The sequence below is a fragment of the Euphorbia lathyris genome, chromosome 4 (genome assembly GCF_963576675.1).
Source record: "Euphorbia lathyris chromosome 4, ddEupLath1.1, whole genome shotgun sequence".
In the NCBI taxonomy this organism is placed as follows: Eukaryota; Viridiplantae; Streptophyta; class Magnoliopsida; order Malpighiales; family Euphorbiaceae; genus Euphorbia; species Euphorbia lathyris.
Genome location: NC_088913.1, coordinates 90,087,181 through 90,111,028, shown reverse-complemented (window position 1 = coordinate 90,111,028; position 23,848 = coordinate 90,087,181).

Sequence of the window (23,848 nt, the reverse complement as noted above, 5' to 3'; positions counted from 1 at the left end):
CGTGCCTAGAAAATTTGGATAAAGTTTTGTCTAGGTGTGAAGAAACAAATTTGGTATTAAACTGGGAAAAATGTCATTTCATGGTTGACAAATGAATTGTTTTAGGTCACAAGATATCTGAAAAAGGATTAGAAGTAGATAGAGCAAAAACCTCAGTAATAGAGAAATTACCCCCTCCAACTACTGTTAAGGGAGTAAGATCATTTTTAGGACATGTCGGATTTTACAGAAGATTTATTAAGAATTTTTCTGTAATTTCCAAACCACTTACTAATTTACTCATGAAAGATTCCACCTTTGATTTTAATGAAGAATGCGTTAAAGCTTTCAAAACATTGAAAACTGCTTTAATCAGTGCACCTATTATTGCTAAACCAGATTGGGATTTACCATTTGAAATTATGTGTGATGCAAGTGATTTAGCTGTCGGATGTGTTCTAGGTCAAAGGAAAGATAAGAAACTTCATGTCATTTATTATGCAAGTCACACACTGTTTGGTGCACAATTAAACTACACCACAACAGAAAAAGAAATGTTAGCTGTAGTTTTTGCATGTGACAAGTTTAGGTCATATTTATTAGGTTCAAAAGTTATTATTTATACTGATCATGCAGCATTAAGATATCTCTTTGCTAAAAAGGATGCAAAACCGCGTCTAATTATATGGGTTTTATTATTGCAAGAATTTGATATAGAAATCAAAGAAAAAAAGGGAGTAGAAAACCTTGTCGCCGATCATCTATCGAGACTTGAAGATGAAAACGGTCCTATAGGTGAAACTATCGGTATACGAGATGACTTCCCTGATGAACATCTCTATCAAATAAAAAGTGCCATGTCACCTTGGTATGCAGATATTGCTAATTATCTTGCAGCCAATATTGTTCCGGAAGGATTAGATTTCCAACAAAAGAAGAAATTTTTCTTCGATATTAAACAGTATTTTTGGGAAGATCCTTTTTTGTTCAAAACTTGTGGTGACGGGATAATTAGGAGATGCGTTGGTGAAAATGAATTTGAATCCATAATATCGGAATGCCATTCTAGCTCTTATGGAGGACATAATGGAGTTAACAAGACAGTAGCTAGAATATTTGAAAGCGGTTTCTTTTGGCCTACGATGTTTAAGGACGTCCGTTCATTTATTACTCGTTGTGATAAGTGCCAAAGAACAGAAAATCTAGGAAGGAAAGATGAGATGCCCCTCACAACCATATTAGAAGTTGAAGTCTTCGATATGTGGGGAATAGATTTCATGGGACCATTTCCACCTTCCAATGGTAAAACTTACATATTAGTCGCCGTTGATTATGTTTCAAAGTGGGTTGAAGCAATTGCAACCCCGACGAACGATTCTAAAGTTGTCGTCAATTTTCTTGACGATATATTTTGTAGATTTGGTTGTCCAAGAGTTATCGTTAGTGATGGAGGTACTCATTTTATAAACAAGAGTTTTGAAACGCTTATGAAAAAATATGGAGTACGCCACCGCGTATCAACGCCGTACCATCCTCAGTCAAATGGTCAGGCGGAGATATCAAATAGAGAACTCAAATGGATTCTCGAGAAAACAGTTTCATCTTCTAGAAAAGATTGGTCTTCTAAACTCAATAATGCATTATGGGCATACCGTACTGCATTTAAAACACCAATAGGAATGACTCCGTACCGCTTAGTGTATGGAAAGGCATGTCATTTGCCAGTCGAATTAGAACATAAAGCCTATTGGGCTATTAAAGAACTAAACTTTGATTTACATCAAGCAAGTAAGAAACGTTTGCTCAATTTGAATGAGTTAGATGAGTTACGTCATCTATCTTACGAAAATGCAAAGATTTATAAAGAAAAAGTGAAAAAATGGCACGATGCCAAAATTAAAGTCAAACACTTTAATGTTGGGGATAAAGTGATGTTATTTAATTCACGACTTCGTTTATTTCCAGGAAAACGTAAGTCCAGATGGTTAGGACCATATTTAGTCGTCAAAACATTCGATTATGGTTCTTTAGAACTGGAAGGTCCTACCGGAGTTCGATTCAAAGTTAATGGTAATCGATGTAAAATCTATTCGAAAATATTTGACAAATTGAAATTCCGTTCGTAACAAGATTATCTGACGTATAAATTACTCAGTTTATCTTACACAATTTATTTTGTTTTATTGTTTTTATATTTTTTTCATTTATTTTATTTTATTTTAGTTTAATTTTATTTTATTTTTCCAAAATGCCATTTTTATGATTAGATGACTTTATGTTATGATTTAAATGCATAAAATATTTTTATTTCATGATTTTAGATTTAATTTGTAGGAAATTAAGATGAATTTGAAGTGTCAGGCAATTCTCTGTCGAGAATTTAGAATTCCCTGCCGAGAATCCTCTTTTTAAGAACAGTCCAAATAGGTTAAGATTTCTCTGTTCATACCGAGAATTTTAAATTCTCTACCGTGAATCAGGAAGAGCTATCGATGCCTGATTTCCGCAAGGAAATCGCGTGTCGCGACCGCGGCTTAGCCATTCTCGGCCGCGACACGCGTAATTCCTGCACTATCAGGTCTGAAACACTCTAACCTTTCGACGAACCTCTTGGCAAATGAAACATTAAGTTTCTTCATTCCCGAAAGGTGTAATTTTATACCTTTTCATAATTAAAACAACACCTCTTTTCATCTTCAACTCTTATAAATTAATCCTAGGAGATTTAAGTTCTGTTACAATTCTTTTCATCTTTGTCAGAACTCTGATTTTCTTCGCAAACACCATTCTTGCTAAAGTAACACAAAACTTTGCACCATGCCTACCAAATACAAACCATCTAGGCACAATGCTGCCTCAATCAACAAACGCCCAGACTTATCCAAACGATATGGGGCGCCTTTTCCTATCTTCAACCACGATGAAGGTAGGCGTTATTGGAATCTCCGTTACAAATTCTTCACCGGAATGTTGTATATGGATGAATTCCTTAACAACCAACTTGGAATTAGTGATGACATGAGCCGCTATATGGAGCGCTTAGGGTGGACAAAATTCGCCCAAATGCGATTTCCAATAATAAGCGACTGGATACTCGAATTCTTTTGTACCGTGCGTTTCACTAATAAACGACGAGTACGTCTTAGTTTTCGTCGAGAAGGCGAAATCTTCACTTTCGGCTATCCCGAGTTGCATGCTTGGTTTGGTTTTCCCCCAAGGGATACAATCAAACGCATCCTGTAAGAGACATGACATCCACGGATGTTTGGAGAATGCTCACTGGATTCTGGCGATTCAATTCAAAGCTCGCCTATAATCATTCTTTTCGCTCCAACTCCATGTTGTATCTGCACAAATTCCTGTGTCACAGTTTATTCGGGCGCACATTCAGTAGCGTGGTCCGTGACACAGATTTGTATGTTCTTGGAGATATATTCTAGGGCAATGCAGTGGATTCTTCCAAAATTCTGATGGAGGGTCTTGTCGCCGCTTCTCGATCCAAAGATAAGAAGATTGGGTTCGGCAATATAATCTGTGGAATAATTCTCGGTTCAAAGGGTACCATTGATGTTCCCTGGAGTGATGATGAATTCTTCCCGACAATTGACTATGAATTTCTCGAGCACGAAGGACTTGTGAAACGTGTCTTTCGAGCAGGGCCTCAATTTTTGTCTGCACCGGAACGTGAAACTTTCGTGCAGTTTCAAATTGATCGTATTAAGGCTAGAAATATCCCGTTAGATAGGGATGAATATGTAGAATAGTTTTTGTATATATTTTTGTATATATTTTGTTTTGTATTAATTATTGGTTTGTTTTCATTATTTGTACATATGTTTATATAATAAAGATCTTATTTAGTTCAATTCTTAATTTTCTTAGATTTATCCATTTGATCCATTATATATACTTAGCATATTTCATATGGGTAGTTTCTAATTATTCTTACTCAAAATTAAGATAAAAAGGATTCACATGAACAAATACGGTTTTCTATTTTTCCACACGTATTTCCACATTTAATTCTATTTGTAACTCAATTTATTTTCAATGCATTATGTTTTCATTTAATCAATTCAATTCATGTATTAAAATGAAATACCATGCACTTATTATGCATTTAATATGGTTCTCTAAATGAGCATTTAAGTTTCATTAATTCTTCATAATCAATTTATTATACTTTAATTCAATTTATTAAGGTAAAACCTTTGGTTTTCCTTGCAATTAATGTCATTTATTTAAGTTTTAAGTGCAGGAACACTTTATATTAAGTTCAGGAACTAAATCATCAACAAAATTGCACAAACCATGTCAAAAGGCACCAAAATAGGCCATTTTTACCAATTCTCTACCAAGAATTCATTAATTCTCGGTATGAGCAGCAACTTTGGCCAAATTTCAGGGTGAAAATTGCCTGAAGTTCGCGTGCCGTGGCCGCAGCTTTGCCATTCGCGGTCGCGACATGCGTATCATTTGCCCAATTCAATCCGATTTTGACACTCACTTTTGCCTATTCCTATTCTACCTATTCACCTACCTATACAACCCTATATAAACCTACCTCTTACACAAACCTCACATCACCTCTATTTTTACCCAATCCCTTACTCCAAACTCTTCCCCAAAAATCTACTTTTACTCTTCCCAATTTATTTCCTTCAATATCTATCCTCTTTTCTATTCAATCAATTCCATATTCCAAACCCCAAACTCATCTTCAAGCTTTACTTTTTCTCTCAATTCCTTTTTCTTCTTCTTCTTCTTCTCCAACCCTAAAAACACTAAACACCATCACCATGGTTAGGACTAAGCGTGTTGGTAACAAGCCCTCTGTTACGGAAGCTAATCGCCTTCGGGTTCAATGCGGAGCTTATTTTGACATCTATTCGGAGGAAGAAGCCGCTCGTTTCAAACATTTTTCACAAGCCGACCGCCAATTTGTAGATATGCACTTCTTAGACTTCCATTCGGTAAGAGTATTAAATTTCTCTACTCGAATTGATGCCTTTATTGAAGCGTTGGGTTGGCAAGAATTCGTTAACATGCGTTTTCCGCGTATTAATGAATATGTCGTGGAATTTTTGGTCACTTTGACCATGAACAAGAAGAAAACTTCAATCTCTTTTAGGAATAATGGTATCCCTTACACCATTGACTATGATGCCATGGGAAATATGTTTGGTTTCCCTACTTCTAATTTTTATGATAAGCCTAAAGATTTTGATAATGATGCGGTTTGGCAAACTCTTTCGGACCAAGATTATTTTAATTCAAAAAACACTTCAAGCAAGTTGATTAAGGACAATTGTGTGTTCTTCTTTCATAAGTATTTGAGTTTCTCCTTGTTTGGTCGTGTTGAGAGTTCCAAGATTAAGGTTCGGGATTTGTATGTTTTGGATAGTTTGCTTAAAGGCTTGCGGATTGATAGCATTGGTATTCTGTTTGATAATTTGTTCCGTGCTTCGAGGGCTAGTACCATTCAGATCCCTCTTTGTAATTTTATCACCGCAATTGTGTTGGGAGCACGGGGTGAATTGGCCGAATATGACATGTCCACCTACCGTGGGTATGTTCCACTTTTGGACATCTCGGCTCTTGAGCGAGCTCATTTATTGCTTCCACAAGGACCTCCCGTCTTTATTTCCTATGCTACCCGAATTGCCCATCTTCGTGGCACTATGGGTGGTGGCGCTTCAAGTTCTCAATTTGTAGGTACCGAAGGCGACGGAGAGGCGGAAGGCGAGGAGGATGAACCACCGGCTCAAGCACAACCCCAAGCACCTCAAGCGGAGGATGGTCCGGTAGATTTGCGGAGGATTTTGAACCAAATCAATTCCAACAATCGTCAAATGAATTTAAGAATTGATGATTTGGTTGAAAACAATATGGTGATGAATGACAACCTCAACCTTTTGAGGCATGAACATCGATCGACTCGGCATCGGATGCTTTCCTTTTTCCGACGCCGCAATGTGGAGACGTCACCTACACCTCCCGATTCCCCACCTCAAGCTTAGGTTGTTTTCTTTAATTTTATTATCTTGTTATAATTTGGTACAATTTTAATTTTCATATGTTTGGTACAATTTTCCATTTTTCATTTTATGTTGAATGTTTAATTTGCTACAATTTCAATCTTTGTTTCATATGCCTTATTTCGTATTTATTTTTTTTATGTTTTCTCCATTATTTTTGCACCAATGAGGACATGGTCCAATTTAAGTGTGGGAGGAGACATACATATATCAATTTCTATACGTATACGAATCATTTATATGTAAATGCAACAAATCATTTATATGCAAATGCAACGTATTTTGCAACATAAACTTGTTTAAAACGCTATTTTTATTAACTTTACATTTTCATATGTTTTTAAAATTAATCATAAGTTAATATAATTATTTTTAGGTTATCATTATCATTAGAAATAATATTTCTATACGGGTAATATTTTTCAAAATTTTTTTTCAAATCTCCAATACGATTTTAAGTAAAATTGTCTCGAGTAAATGTATTTAAGTAAAAAATTCTTTATTCAATCTCTATTTTATATCATGAAATCATGATTCAATAAATCTTATTTTAAATTTTCAATTAGGTTTATAGGCTTTAAATTGAACTAACAATTTTAGCTCGGTTTGATTTCGTCTTACATTAAAACCAATTGAAGTTTTTAAGGAAACTTTAGCCATAATACATGTTGAATTGTAAATCAATATAGGATGAATGTGCTATTTTTCTTTTTCCCAATTTTAATATTATAATTCATATTAATTAATCAATTAGTTAAATTCTTAACTTTTGGTCACGATTGAGACCAACCTTATCACAATCGAGGTATGAAAGGGAAGAAAATTAAGTACCGTTTACTTTTGGCCACGGTTGCGACCACCCTTATCACAATCGAGGTATGGAAGGAACGTTAATAATAATAATAAGCGTGTTTAAGTTTAAAGTAACGATCGCGTCCACCCATGGCATGGTCAGTACCTCTTAAGCAAACACTAAGTAAAGTAAAAATACGTATAAGGTTACGGTTGAAACCACCCTTATTTCGGGCGTAACCAAGCAAATAAAATCAAGTACTTATTCATTTTAATATATCTCATATATTAGTTAGGTTTGGGAAAGGAAATTTTTGTGCTTTGAAATGCCTTAAGATGAAAGATTCAATAACATGCGTGCTTATTTCGTCCCGAATGCTTCAATACAAAATTGGAAATACAAGACGAATGATATATCGTATTTATACTAAGTTAGTTGATATTTTGCGTATAAATTTTCCATGCGAAGTTAGTCTTTTCGACTTAACTAATTTAAAAGGTAATATAGAGATATATGTTTTATTTTCGTAAAGAGATTAGTTAGAGAATGAATTCAGTAAAATTTTGCTCGGGACTAGCAAAAGATTAAGTGTGGAGATTTGTTAAGCCCAAAATATACCTAAAATATCATCATTAATTACATCAATATTGCTACGAATTTATGCTATTTATAACTGTTTAGAATACTTTTACTCCCGAATATGTTTCTTTCATGCAAGGTACATAAATATTTGGTTAAATCCAAATAGGAGTAAAAAGAGCTCAAAAATAGAAGAAAAGCCCTACAAAAGGAGTCGAAGACGACGAAAATTAATAACGCCAAGTCGAGGACACGAACGAGAGCCAAAGAAGTGAAAAAAGCTCCGTGCCGCGACCGCGGCCCCCAATATTCACGGTCGCGACACGCGTCCCTCAGCCTCTCCTTCCCTTCGTCCGAAGTACAAGTTGTTGCTCCCCCATTCTCGGTAGAGCATTTAATATTCTCGGTACGAGCAGGAGTTTGAAAAAGCCTAGTTGCACACTTTCATTTTCGACGAAACGCGATCGTTCGGGTGGATAGAAACGTCCTTTCGCAGCGGACACGATCCTTCACAACGGACACGACACTTCAATCAAGACTCTTCAACATCTATAAATAAAGAGTTGATGGAGAGTTGAAAAAAATAATGATATGTGTAGAAGAAAGAGATTAGTGTAGAATTTATGCAGAAATTCCGAATCAAGTGATTCAGAAATTAGATTTCGATTCTGTTCAAAAGCAATATGATGTACACACATTGTTTACTAAATAATAACAAATTCAGTAACGTTTAGATATTGTTCCAGTTTAGTTTACATTTTGATAGTGGACCGACCCAGTCTCTATTACGAAGATTCAAAGAGAAGATTGAGTAGAGGATTCGCCCCTGAGCCTGACAAACTCTAACGAAACCCAAGGAAAGGATTGACAACCCGTTCACTTGCACGCCGTCGAAGAATTCAATGCTCCATGTTCTCTGTAAACTTGTATCAATTTATATTTCATCTAATAAAGTCTGTTCTATTCGATAGATCTTTATGCAGCACTTATGGTAACCAATCCACTAAAGTGACTGCTGGTGTTTTCATTAAAACGTAGTTTAATTCAAATCTTTACAAGGAAACTTTGTTGAACACTTAGGCAAATTATTATCTCGAAAGAGTTTTAATTTGATTAAGGGCAACTATCCCGAAAGGGTTTTGTCGCGTTCAAAGCCAATTAATTAGAGGTTCTGTCATTTATTTCATCTTTATAATTTGAACAAAGTTTAAAGTTGTTTTCTTTGCTTAATGCAAACAAATATACTTGTTTACTTTTCTAAAGTACTAAAACGTTCCTGTTTTGCAAATTCATTTTTAATCAGATACTTTCTAACATCATCATATTCTAATCTAATTCTCATTCTAGTAATTTTAAAACCAAAACCGATTAAAACGATTTTCCCATATTATAAACCTAAAAGTAAATTTAACCGATTCAAAATAAGTTTTTGTTAAAAAACGTTCCCTGTGGGATCGCTATCTTTTATTACTACAAGCGTATACCGTGCACTTGCGGAAATCGCTCAACATAGAGCCACAAGGTCTGCAAGTATAAAGAGAGACTGCACGTTTGTTTTACTTATTGTTTGCTGTTGCTGTTTGTTGTTTACTGTTACGGTTTGCTGTTGGAAAAAGCTGATTTTCTAAAATGCAGAGATTCACTGCTTTTATAAAATGCTGTTTTTCGGGTGTAAAAGGCAAACAGGAGACCACTAACCAAACACTAATGCTGCTTTTCAATTGTAAAAGGTAAACAGGAGGTTACTAACCAAACACCTACAACTCTCCCTTTTGAAGTGAAAAGGCAAAAGGAGCTTAAAAATGAATAACCAATCACCCCTAAGTCAGTTTAACATTGTTTTACGAGACGTTAAAAGTAGTTTTTCCAGCTAAAATCGGTTTTTTGTATGGGAAACTTTTAGCCATGGCAATTGCTAAATTGGCTCCTGTCGTGAATATGCATTGGATTTTGCATTAGTGTCTAGTAAGGAATTTGTAGAGTCTGAATCCACCTTTAAATCATTAATTACATCAATTATGAATATCCTATAGGCTTTATTATTCCTTAAATGATTCTGAAATTACTATAACAAATGCAATATGTTTACCGACTGTCTAACTACTATGGAATCTATAGTCTGAATCATTAATCACATCAATTATCTCCTACGTTTTATCCATTGCTAACATGATTCTGAAATTACTATAAATACATACTATATAGCAGTCCATTAATCAAGGTGCAAATTTAAATTAGGCATAAAACTGAATTATGGCCTTCAAATACTCTGCCGAAACCACTTTCACACTTCATTTAGACGCAGAATTTCTGGTGACAATGAAGCGTACTTTGAATGATAAATATGCCGATAAACTCTCTGATATTCTGCCTGATGTTTACAAGCGAATTGCTAAAGTGAACAATAATCCACCTACTTTCGTCGTCGAATACGCTCAAGGTAAATAATAGCCTGACATTCTCCTCCCTGTTTTACTTTTTCGGAATAGTATTAGGTTGTACTTTAAAAACATCATGTTGCTGATTTATCGACGCCCTCTAAACAAGTTGATGTGTGTACAACTCTAAACAAGTTTTGGCCGCTAATATATCATTATAAGCAAGTTCAGAGAGTTAATTAACCAGAAAGTTGATCTTTCCTTATTTGCATATTAACTTTTTGTTCGTGTATACTTTTAAATAGGATGTCCGATCAAGACAGAAACACACACTGTTGTTCAAGATGGTTGGAAATTTTCGTACAAAGTAATAGCCGGAGATGTTCTTGATTATTGCAAATCATTCAAATATACCATTGATTTCACTGGTTATAGGACTTCATCTGGAACTGAAACTATAGTCAAGATAAAGTATGAGTTTGACAGAGAAAATGAAAATACAAATGCTCCTCTAGCTATCTTGGAATTTTATGTCTCCATCCTTGTCGAATTGGATGCGGTATATATATAGCTATATATATAACATGCTTACAAAGTTTCTGCCTGTAAGAATCTTTCCTGAAATGCTATATTTAAGTTTATTGCTTTTGCTATAAGAAATTGTGTGAATTTTTAATTTATATTGAGTTGTTCTTTTTTAATAGTTCCATTGGTGATTTATTAAAGATAAATTAATTGAGTTCAATTTTATTTATTTATGTATGTAGTATGTAAATAAGTAATAAGAAACTATATTTCAGAAAATGGTAATAAGAAACTATAATGTAATTCATAATGTTTCCAATTAATGTCGAATTAGCAATCTATATATATATTTGTGAAGCAAAACACTAACAACTAATGTTTTTCCAATAACCTTTTAAAGGGAAAATTACACAGAAATTCATCTTTTAACAACTGTTTACAACTATGTCAAGTTATAATTTTGGATTATGTCAAACTAGTAAAATCAGTACATTTAATATATTTTAAGGATTAGAATTTATAAATTAGAAGTCTAGAATATATTTTCTAGGGTTTTGATTTATGAATTGGAGTCTAGAATGTTTAAACTATTGTATAAAATCATAATATATAGAGAATAATGACATATTAAGAATTAAATTTGGTGAATGACTTTTTTTAGAGGAAGAAGTTTGGTGATGAGTTAGTTGTAATTTTATACTTAATTATGATATTCATGTATTTGACCTTAAAATAATCAAATTATATAAGCAAAATAACAAATGTTCTTAATATTTATGATGAATTAATTCAACAATTACATGAATACGTTGGATTTTGCTTTCATTTGGGTTTTTTTTTTTTTTTTTTTGAAAGAGCCATCATTTGGGCTCTTGTGATCATAAGAGTCCTAGTTTAACTGTAGATCTTTGTAAATTTAGTGCAAAATCTGTAGTTTTTCCACCTGTTTCATTTTGTAAAAAAACTGGTAAATTAATTCATCAAAATAAAAAACAAACCAATTCGAAATGTTATTTCGAACCAATAAAAGTTAACCAAATTAATTTCGAATCGATGTAAAAATGTCATTCGAATCCATAACATATCTAAAATGTTTCTTATTGAAATTCACATTCTATTTATCGTATATGTGATATACGTAAAATAATAAAATGGGATTTCAATTCGATAAGTAAAATTGTGTATATGTTATACATGTAATTCCAAATTAAAACACATAAATCCAATAACCCTGAGTACCTTGTTTATATTGATAAATTAAACCAAAACAAATAGCAAACACATAACATCACAATAGTACTAATTTATCGGGCGAGGTAGGGTGAGATCACATCTCTTCCCTTCATCTAACCGGAAAAACGAACTATAAATCTCTTCGAACAAACGTGAATACCCCTTGTAAAATAATCATGCATTATGATCCTTATCAAAACCAAAGCATACAGAGTCAACTAAATAGATAGGGCGACCAATAACGCCCGCAAACTTATTTTCAAGTGATAATTGGTGGCGACTCGAAACCTAAAACGCGAAAAAGCGGATTGAGCCGGTCATGTGCCCTAACCTGAAAACCGAAAGTCAGGGTGCGACAGAAGGAATTGATTACAACAAGACATTTTCTTATGTGGCAAAGATGGTAACAATCTTTACATTACTTACTGTTGCGGCAATAAAAAAAACTAGGATATTCACCATATGGACATGCACGATGCATTTCTATACAATGATTTAGATGAAGAGGTTTACATGAAGTTACCTCCATGATTTAAAAATAATAAAGCTAACTTGGTCTGCAGGATGAAGAAATATTTGTATGGATTAAAACAAGCTTCACATTGTTGGTTTGCAAAACTACCAACATGATCGAAAATCTACGGGTTCACACAGTCTTACTCTGACTATTCTCTTTTCATTTTGACAAGAGGAAAGATGTAGTTGAATGTGCTAGTGTATGTAGATGATCTTATTATAACAAGGAATGACAAAGGAGCATTTAATGCTTTCAGTATATTTGGGGAGTTTCTCTAAGATGAAAGATTTTAGGGGTTATAAAATATTTCCTGGGGTTAGAGATAGCCCGCAATGCACAAGGAATCTTTATGTGTTAATGAAAATATGTTTTGGATATCTTATCTGAAACAAGATTGTTGGGAGCAAACCTGCGTCTTTCCCTATGGAGAAGAATCACAAACTAGCCTTAACAGATGCAAAGGTGTTACAAGATGTTGAGAAATATCAAAGGTTACTGGGACATTTGATCTATCCATCTATCACTCGCCCCAATCTAGCTTATTGAGTACATATTCTATCTCAGTTTATGCAACAACTAACAAAAAGAACATTGGGAAGTAGCTCTCCGTGTTGTTTAGTATTTGAAGAAGGACCCAAGACATGACATTATATTGCCTATTGACAGTGATATAAAGCTTGAAGGTTGGTGTGATTCAGATTGGGCCAGTTGTCCTTTTACCAAGCGTTCTTTTAGGGATGGTTTGTGTTGCTTGGTTATTCCCCAATATCTTGAAGGACAAAGAAACAACATATGATTTCTCGTTCTTCGGTAGAAGCTGAATATCATTCTATGACTGCCATCACTTGTGAATTGAAGTTGTTGAGACAGTTTCTCGGTAATCTTGGAGCACAACATAAAAAAGGGATGTAGTTGTATTGCGATAATCAATCCCTTTTCTATATAGCACATAACTCAGTGTTTCATGGAAAGACAAAGCACATTGAAGTTGATTGTCATTGTGCGTGAGATGCAATTACTGATGGTCCCATCGCTCCATCTTATGTTCCTACAAGGTGTAATTGGTAGATCTGTTTATCAAGGCCATTGGCAAAGCGCAGTTTGAATTTCTTCTTTGCAAGTTAGGCATTCGCGATCTTTATGCTTCGACTTGAGGGAGGATATTAAGATAAGAGATATTTTCTAATTAAGAATGTTAGAGATAATATTCCCTATTATCTCTAATATTATCTTCTGGATAATTATAGTTAAATACGTATAGGATTATACTTGTATTACTACTCTCAGTAGTGTGTTAGGTTTATACTTACTCTTTGCAGTAGTGTGATAGGTTTATATCTCTGTAATATAAATACTATCTATCAATGAACACCATAATCAAGGGAATTATTTCAATCATCTCTCTCTAACCTAATTCGGCTCCTTCTCTCTCTCTCTCTCTCTCTCTCTCTCTTTACTGTTCTTCATAATCAATCACTAATTAAACATTGTATCAAGAGCAGGTAACGGTTTGAACCCTTCTGGTTCAGCTCGCAATCGTCTACGCCAATTCCCCTTCAATTCAGACGGCCGCCAACACCGAACAGGAGGCGGCGACGAGTTTTTCTGCACCATCTGGTGCTGCTGTAAATGCACCGGCAGGCGCTGCGTCGGTTGCGTCTTCTCTGCCGGCCAGTGGTTCCAATATTGGAACAGAATATATGATTGCTACGGCGCCGGCTTCCTCTCTGCGGCCATCCTCAGGTTGGAGATTTGAATCTCCGTTTACCACCCCGGAACAATCCACTGTCACCTTCTCCTATTTGTTCGAACAATATAATGGTGGTTTATTCGCTCGTCCACCGAAAGTGAATATAAAGCAGTTGCAAACGCCACTGCGGAGTTGCTATGGATTCGATCCCTTATCTCCGATTTAGGATTTCAAATTCCTACACCGGTTCAACTATGGTGTGATAATGTGGGTGCCATTTATCTCACATCAAATCCTGTGTTTCATGCTCGAACGAAACATATTGAGCTGGATTACCACTTTGTCCGTGAACAGGTTACGAATGGCTTTCTTAGTGTTCGCTTCATTCCCACAGCTGATCAGGTCGCTGACATTCTAACCAAGCCGCTACCCAGCTCGCGGTTTGTTATGTTTCCCTCGCCGCTACTAGTTCAAGATAGGCATCGGCTTGCCGGGGGAGGGGGTGTTAGAGATAATATTCCTATTATCTCTAATATTATCTTCTGAATAATTATACTTAAATACGTATAGAATTATACTTGTATTACTACTCTCAATAGTGTGTTAGGTTTATAATTACTCTTTGCAGTAGTGTGATAAGTTTATACCTCCGTAATATAAATACTATCTATCAATGAAAACCCTAATCAAGAGAATTATTTCAATCATCTATCTCTAACCTAATTCGGCTCCCTCTCTCTCTCTCTACCGTTCGATCATCTCTCTCTCTATTCTTCATAATCAATCACTAATTAAACAAAGAATAGATAAATTTTCCTAATTAAAATAAGGAAAATCATTGGAAAACAAGGAATTGTGTTTTAATTTGGAAAGAATTTTTCTAGTTGTTAAATGAGTTTTGTACCTTATAAATAGGCTTGTATTTATACTGTTGTAATCAAAGAAAATAAATGAGAAATATTATATCACTTCACAAATGATGTTCAAACAAAAAAAAAATACGAATACAAAAAGGAGATGGTCATGGACACGAAACATAAAAACGTTATCTATACTATATATAATTACGGAAGCAGCGAGAATTTGCAAGAGGAGTTTCAGATGGTTTTTCGCTTAGTTGGCATCGTAGGAGCAAAGAGAATAAATGAATTAATGAGTTCTAATTATCTTTATATAATTAGTACTATATTAATACATTATTTATTTTCAATTAATAGTCCATCAATTAAGTAATAAAGGAAAATTATAAATATTATATCTAATCTAATATATATTTAATAGATATAATAAAATAACTTACAAAATATCTCAAAAAAAAAATTATATGACGATAAAAAATATATAAGGATCCATTTAAATTCCATTCTTTTAACTTTAATAAATAGCATTAAAACCAATATTGCTAAAAAAATTGTATTTGTATTTAATAGATACTAGTCGAAAACCCGTGCGATGCACGGGGTATGAAACTTTTATATAATTTAGATAAATAAATAAATTGATATATTTATTTTTAAATAATTTTATATCATGCTATGAAAAAAATTTATATTATGTATATTTGAAATAAATATATATTTTTTAATGATAATTCAAATTAAATTAATTTTAAAAATAATTGACTACTTTTTTATTATAGAATTTTAACTAAAGATTAATGATTTATTTATTTTTACAAAATTCAATGATTTGTACTTTTTAGGAATTTAAATACATTTTCATATTCCAAATATTCTGTGAAACAATAATGATAAAATAGCACATTAATTAAGAAATATATTAGAATATAATAAAAAACTAAAAATTGAATTAAACTATAATTAAAATTAAATATTATATTTACGATACAAAAGAATTACAATATAGGTTAAACAAAAATTGAATTAAACTACAATTAAAATTAAATATTATATCTACGATAAAAAAGAATTACAATCTATGTTAAAATGGAAGCAACATCAATATATTATTCTATAAACTATTACAATCAATACTTTTCTAATGTTGCATATGAAGAAACTTTATCAATTCAATATGTTACATATAAAAAAAATAAAATTCGTAAGAATTAGTCACAAATTCATCTTGATGATAATTATTTTGGTTGATGGAATTTCATGATCACCAAGTATTCGAATTCAATTATTCATTCTGCTACAATAACCCAATATATCTAATTGAATCAGTTTAAGATGATGATTTCTCCTATTTTCATCTCGTAATATCTCATCAAGACATTCAATCATTTTGTTCTTCATTCTTTCACTATATAGAATATCAGCCGTACTCGCAGATATCACTTATTTGACTTCATTAATATTTTCTAATAATTATATATTCTTGAATTTTGTAAGCAAGAAAAACAAATAAAAGAATTGAAAAAAAATGAAGGGACGAAAAAGATAATTAGGAGAGAACCATCTTCCTCTCGGGTTTTTTTAAAAAAAAATAAGAGAGAATGTCGAGACATAAGCGTATAAAGATGAGAGTGAAAATATTTTTTGCCCATTAATTAAACATTTTATTTTTTCTTAATGAAGTATTAAGTCCATAAATTAATTTTAGTTAAATAGAATTAAATCGCAATTGTAACCACTCAGTACAAAAAAAGCGTTTTATAATTAATATGTGAAATTAATTATATTAATTAGAATCATTATGCTCAACATTTGAGAATTTGAAGAGATTCAAATAATAATATTTTCTTAATTAATATTTTTCAATAATTTGTCCTATGATTATATTTCATTTTCATCTGTTAAAAACTCTTGAAATACTAACAATTTTGTACGAAACATAATATAATAGTTAAAAATTATATAAACCAATGTTGCAAAAACAATTATCTCAATATCCATAATTAATGTACATTTTTAGGATTTTGAGCATCAAAATTTATTTTTATTTACCTTGATTTTGAATTCGTATCTAGCATAATCCACATTCTTCAAGAATAAACATCTTATCAAACGTATTAGACGCTTACAATCTCCTTGTCTAGAAAATTGGAAAAAAAATAACTTCTTCATAATAATAATAATAATAATATAACATAATTTATATTGAAATAAACTTCATTGTAAGTATAATATTCCAATATCTCTTTAATATTTTATTTAATATGTCTCAAACTTCAATGAACAACTATCGTGTGAAACTTTATATCTATTTGTATCAAAATGCATAAAAAAAAATACAATCCATATCAATTAGCTAAACTCAAACTAAAAAAAATGAGTGGATTTCAACATGTTCCGAATTAGAAAAATTAATCTAACTTCAATTAAAACTAAAAATTGAGTTCATAAAAAGCCGAAAATCTAAATTTTAATTAGAGTTAACAATCAAAATGATAACACCTAGGAACATATACTAAAAAAGAATGCAAATATACAAAATCTTTATTTTAGACATTTTGAAAAATAAATAAATAAAAAAGAAAACATGGATAACATAGCGAGTGGTATGGAATCTGGATAACGACAGAAATGGAATTTCATCTCTGAAATATGAAACTATAATAACAATTGTTTAATAAAAATAAAACAACAGCACAATTGAGAAAACCAAAAATTGAGTTCATATAAAGCCGAAAATCTAAATTTTAGTTAAGAGTTAGCAATCGAAACGATAACACCTAGCAACATATATTAAAAAAGAATACAAATTTATAAAATCTTTATTTTAGTCATTTTGAAAAAAAAAAGACAAATAAAAAAGAAAACATGGATAAGGTAGCGAGAGGTATGGAACCTGGGTAACGACAGAAATGGAATTTCATCTCTGAAAAATGAAACTATAACAACTATTGTTTAATAAAAAGAAAACAACAACATAATTGAGAACAAAAATAACTACAACATATGAAAAAAAATCGAATAATTACCTTGAGAAACATAAGAATTTCTTGTAATTTTTGACACTTTTGTGTTTTCCGGTTTTAGTTGTTCATGCATCTTCTATTTCTGTCGGATTTCTTCAATTGAAGCTATCAGTTTGGAAAAAAAAAACAAATAAAAAAGAAAACATGGATAAGATAACGAGAGGTATAGAACTTGGGTAACAACAGAAATGAATCTGAAAGATGAAACTATAACAACTATTGTTTAATAAAAATAAAACAACAACATAATTGAGAACAAAATAACTACAACATATGGAAAAAAAAAATCGAATATTTACCTTCAGAAATATAATACTATATGTCATGACCAATGAATATAATGGTGGAATACTATCTATCATGCTTTATATAGAAGTTTATATGTGACTTTTGGATTTCTTTTGCTTTGTGTTTTTTCATCTTCTCGTAACTCTTGCTTTCTTTTATTATTTTAATTAATAGGCTAGTAATTATTTAATATATTATAAATATAAATTTATTATTTTTAATTAATTAAATATTTTTAATCTGATTTTTTACTACGTTGACAACTCATCAAAAAGACCTCTAAAACACTTCTTCTCATTTCTCTCTGCTTCCGTAATTATATATAGTATAGAGAATAAAATAACTTATAAAATATCACAGCGAAAAAAAATTTATATAACGATAAAAATATGTGTAAGGATCTATTCAAATTCCCTTTATTTAACTTTAATAAATATCATTAAAACAAATGTGACTGATTTTTTTTTATAACACATTAACAAAAAAAAATATGTAAGGTCCATTCAAATTTCATTCATTTAACTTTAATAAATAGCATTAAAGCCAACTTAATTGAAAAAATTATATTTATATTTAATAGATATAATAAAATAACTTACAAAATATCCAACCAAAATAAATTATATAACGATAAAAAAAATATGTAAGGATCCATTCAAATTTCATTCATTTAACAACATTAAAACCAATAGAACTAAAAAAATTTATAATACATTTATTTTTTCATTGTAATAATTAACACAATATTTAAACCTCCGAACTACTATATAAACCAAATAAAATTTTAAAAAAAAAGACATGCTTATTTCAAATTCATGGATTTATCAAAGATTTTTTAAAGTACAAGAAATTTTTTTTAGGAGAACTAGAATTTGATTGAAAAATATCGCCACAAAGTGTAGTAAATATTTTAGAATTGCAAAATTATATAGAAAAATATTATGCAAGAACGGAAAGGAATGACCCTTGCAAACATGCCAATAGATTATGATTTCAACAACTTCCAAAACCTATTATCAAGCAATTATAAAGATATGTATGTTAATTTATTTATAATTTATAAATTTAAATTATTTTAGAACAAAATATTAATTGTATCCCTATATTTAAATGATATAAAATTTAAAAAATATTAAAATGTTGTAAAAAAAATTATCCACCCGCGCAACGCGCGGGCACAATACTAGTTATAGCAAATGACAGTGCGTAGGTTCACATGATTCTGAAATTACTATATACTCCATCCGTTTCATAATAATTGACGTTTTGGGGAAAAATTTTTGTTTCAAATTATTTGACGTTTTACACTTTTCAAGGTGCATTAAATGTGTTTTTTCCAACTTTGTCCTCATATAATAAGAGAGAGAAATTTGCAGAGACATTTAAGCATTAATTGCAAGAGGGTAATAAGGTAATGTTTAACTACTTTTTAGGCTAATTAATAGGTTTCTTAATATGTGTGTAGAAACCTTAAAAAACAATTAAAATGAAACAGAGAGAGTAAAATACAATATTCATAACTATATATTGACCGATCGTCTAACTACTATGGAATCTATAGAGTCTTGATTATTAACTGCATTAATTATGAATCCTGCATTTTATTAATTATTCACATGAATCTATAGAGTCTTGATTATTAACTGCATTAATTATGAATCCTGCATTTTATTAATTGTTCACATGATTCTAAAATTGCTAGAAATATATATATCTGATTCTCACTAAATACACCCGCATGAACATATGAGACGGTCTAAAAAAAATGGATGTTACAAGAGCATGTCGACGTTCATAGAACCATAGTATGTTAGCATATTGTCACGAACACAATCTTTCACCACATATCCTTGTCAATGTCATGGACAAAGCTGTGATAGTGCCGCAAGATCGGCAAGTATAAAAAGACTATGGAGGTGTTTGGTTGCTACTTTTCGAGTTTATGTTTGCATTTTCACTTCGAAAATGAGAGTTTTATGTGTTTGGTTAGACATTTCCTGTTTGCCTTTTGTAGCTGAAAACTAGCTTTTTATAAAAATAGGAAATCTTTGCTTTTTAGAAAAGCAGCCTTTTCAAACATCAAATAGCAAACAGTAACAGGAAACAACAAACAGCAAGTCAAACAACCGGGTCTTATAAATCATTTTGAGATTGTTTTACCAGACTTTAAAACAACTTTTCCAACTAAAATCCGTTTTTTTTTATGGAAATCTTATAACCACAGGCTACAGCAATGCAAATTGGCTGATAATATGATAATATGCATTGGATTTTGCATTAGTGTCTAGTAAGGAATTTGTAGAGTCTGAATCCACATTTAAATCATTAATTACATTAATTAGGAATTCGAGGCTTTATTAATTGTTGACATGATTCTGAAAGAGATGGAGTAATAAGTTAATTGAAAAAACTCATATAGTTAGCTTTTTGGATCTAATAAACTATTTCAAACCTCTTTTCACCAAACATCACTCTTAACCTTTAAAGTGACTCAAACCTCTAATTTTACTACAAAAAGCCCGTTGACATTACTTTACCCGTCTTTAACACAGCTTTTCCAACTAAAATCCGTTTTCTTTTGTTTTTGGCATGGAAATCTTTTAACCACAGCAATGCAGATTGGCTGACAATATGGATTGGATTTTGCATGAGTGTCTACTAAGGAATTTGTAGAGTCTGAATCAACATTTAAATCATTAATTACATCAATTATGAATCCTAGACTTTATTAATACTATAAATGCAATATGTTGACTGACTATCTAACTACTGTGGAACCTACAGAGTCTCTATTTAATCACATCAATTATGAATCCAACGTTTTATTCAATGCTCACATCACATGATCTCTGAAATTAGTATAAACTAGTCTAAACCCCGTGCGATGCACGGGATACGAAATTTTTATATAATTTAGATAAATAAATAAATTGATATATTTACTTTTAAGTAATTTTATATCATGCTATGAATTTTTTTTATATTATGTATATTTGAAATTAATATATATTTTTATTGATAATTCAAATTAAATTAATTTTGAAAATAATTGATTATTTTTTATAGAATATTAATTAAAGGTGAATGATTTATTTATTTTTACAAAATTCAATGATTTGTACTTTTTAGTAATTTTAATACATTTTCATATTTTGGAATTTTATGAAACAATAATAATAAAATAGGAGATTAGTTAAGAAATATATTAGAATATAATGAAAACCAAAAATTGGATTAAACTACAATTAAAATTAAATATTATATTTACGATACAAAAGAATTACAATCTATGTTAAAGTGGAAGCAACATCAATATATTATGCTATAAACTATTACAATCAATACTTTTCTAATGTTCCACATGAAGAAACTTTATCAATTTAATATGTTACATATAAAAAAATAAAATTTATAAGAATTAGTCACAAATTCATCTTGATGATAATCATCTTCCTTATTGGAATTTCATGATCACCAAGTATTCGAATTCAATTATTCATTATGCTATAATAACCCAATATATCCAATTGAATCAGCTTAAGGTGATGATTTCTCATATTTTTCTATCGTGATATCTCATCAAGTAAGTCAATCAATTTGTTCTTCATTCGTTCACTATATAGAATATCAGTCACGCTCGCAGATATCACTTATTTGATTTCATTAATATTTTCTAATAATTATATATTCTTGAATTTTGTAAGCAAGAAAAACAAATAAAAGAATAGAAAACAAAAATGAATGGACAAAAAAGATAATTAGAAGAGAACTATCTTACTCTCGTTTTTTTTTCGAAAATAAGATAGAATGTCAAGATATAAGCATATAAAGAGGAGAGTGGAAATATTTTTTGCTCATTAATTAAAATTTATTTTTTCTTAATGAAGTATTAAGTCTACTTAGTACAAAAAAAAAGTTTTATAATTAATATGTAAATTAATTCTATTAATTAGAATCATTATGCTCAATATTTGAGAATTTGAAGAGATTCAAATAATAATATTTTTTAATTAATACTTTCCAACAACTTGTCCTATGATCATGTTTCATTTTCATATGTTAAAAACTCTTGAAATACCAACAATTTTGTACAAACCATAATATAATAGTTTGAAACTATGTAAGCCAACGTTGCAAAATCAATTATCTCAATATCTCATAATTAATGTACATTTTTAGGATTTTGAGCATCAAATTTTATTTTTATTTACGTTCATTTTGAATTCGTATCTAGCATAATCCAAATTCTTCAAGAATAAACACCTTATCAAGTGCATTAGATGTTTACAATCTCTTTGTCTAGAGAACTGAAAAAAATAACTTCTTGATAATAATAATAATAATATAACATAATTTATAATTGAAATAAACTTCCTTATAAGTATAATATTTCAATACCTCTTTAATATTTTATTCAATATGTCTCAAACTTCAATGAACAACTATTGTGTGAAACTTTATATCTATTTGTACCAAAATATATAAAAATAAAAAATACAATCCATATCAGTTAGATAAAACTCAAACTAAAAAAAATGAGTGAATTTCAACAGGTTTCGAATTAGAAAAATTAATCTAACTTCAATTAAAGCTACAAATTTAGTTCATATAAAGCCGAAAATATAAATTTAGTTAGAGTTAACAATCGAAACGATAACACCTAGCAACATATACTAAAAAAAATGCAAATATATAAAATCTTTATTTTAGTCATTTTGAAAAAAAAAACAAATAAAAAAGAAAACATGGATAAGGTAGCGAAAGGTATGGAACCTGAGTAACGATAGAAATGGAATTTCATCTCTGAAAGATGAAACTATTACAACTGTTGTTTAATAAAAATAAAACAATAACACAATTGAGAACAAAAATAACTACAACATATGAAAAAAATCGAATAATTACCTTGAGAAACGTAAGAATTTCTTGTAATTTTTGAAACTTTTGTGTTTTCCGATTTTAGTTGTACATGCATCTTCTATTTCTATCGGGTTTCTTCAATTGGAGATATCAGTTTGAAAAAAAAAAGACAAATAAAAAAGAAAAACATTGATAAGGTAGCGAGAGGTATAGAACCTGGGTAACGACAGAAATGGATCTGAAAGATGAAACTATAACAACTATTGTTTAATAAAAAATAAAACAACAACACAATTGAGAACAAAATAACTACAACATATGAAAAAAAAATCGAATAATTACCTTCAGAAATATAATACTATACTATCTCTGATCAAAAAAAAAATATAATACTATCTATCATGACCAATGAATATAATGGCGGAATACTATCTATCATGCTTTATATAGAAATTTATTTGTGACTTTTGGATGTCATTTGCTTTGTGTTTTTTCATCTTCCCGTGACTCTTACTTTCTAACTCTTACTTTCTTTTATTATTTTCATTAATGGGTTAATAATTATTTAATTTATTATAAAGATAAATCTATTATTTTTTATTAATTAAATCTTTTTAATCTTGATTTTTTACTACGTCGACAACTCATCAAAAATGTCTCTAAAACACTTTTCCTTATTTTTCTCTGCTTCCGCTATTATATATAGTATAGATACATATACCAAGAGCAGTTGATTAATCAAGGTGCAAATTAAATTAAGCATAAAACTGAATTATCACTACAGTAAAACCTCTATATAGGAATACGTTTGGGACCGGACAATTTGTATAACAATTGGGAGGTTATTCTTATATAGAGTTTGGTACCAAAAAAAAAAAAATCAACACTTAAAGTTTATAAATTTAATTTTAACATATCAAGTCTACGAGTTTTATTTCCAATACCTAAAGAATTGGAAAAGTTTTGAGTTTAGTTTCCAATACATAAAGAAAAGAGTTTTATGGGAAAATGGTAAGAATTTATAGTTAAAGTTGGAATTTGTGTGCCAACTCATATTTAATCTCAATAATTTTTAAATTTTTTAA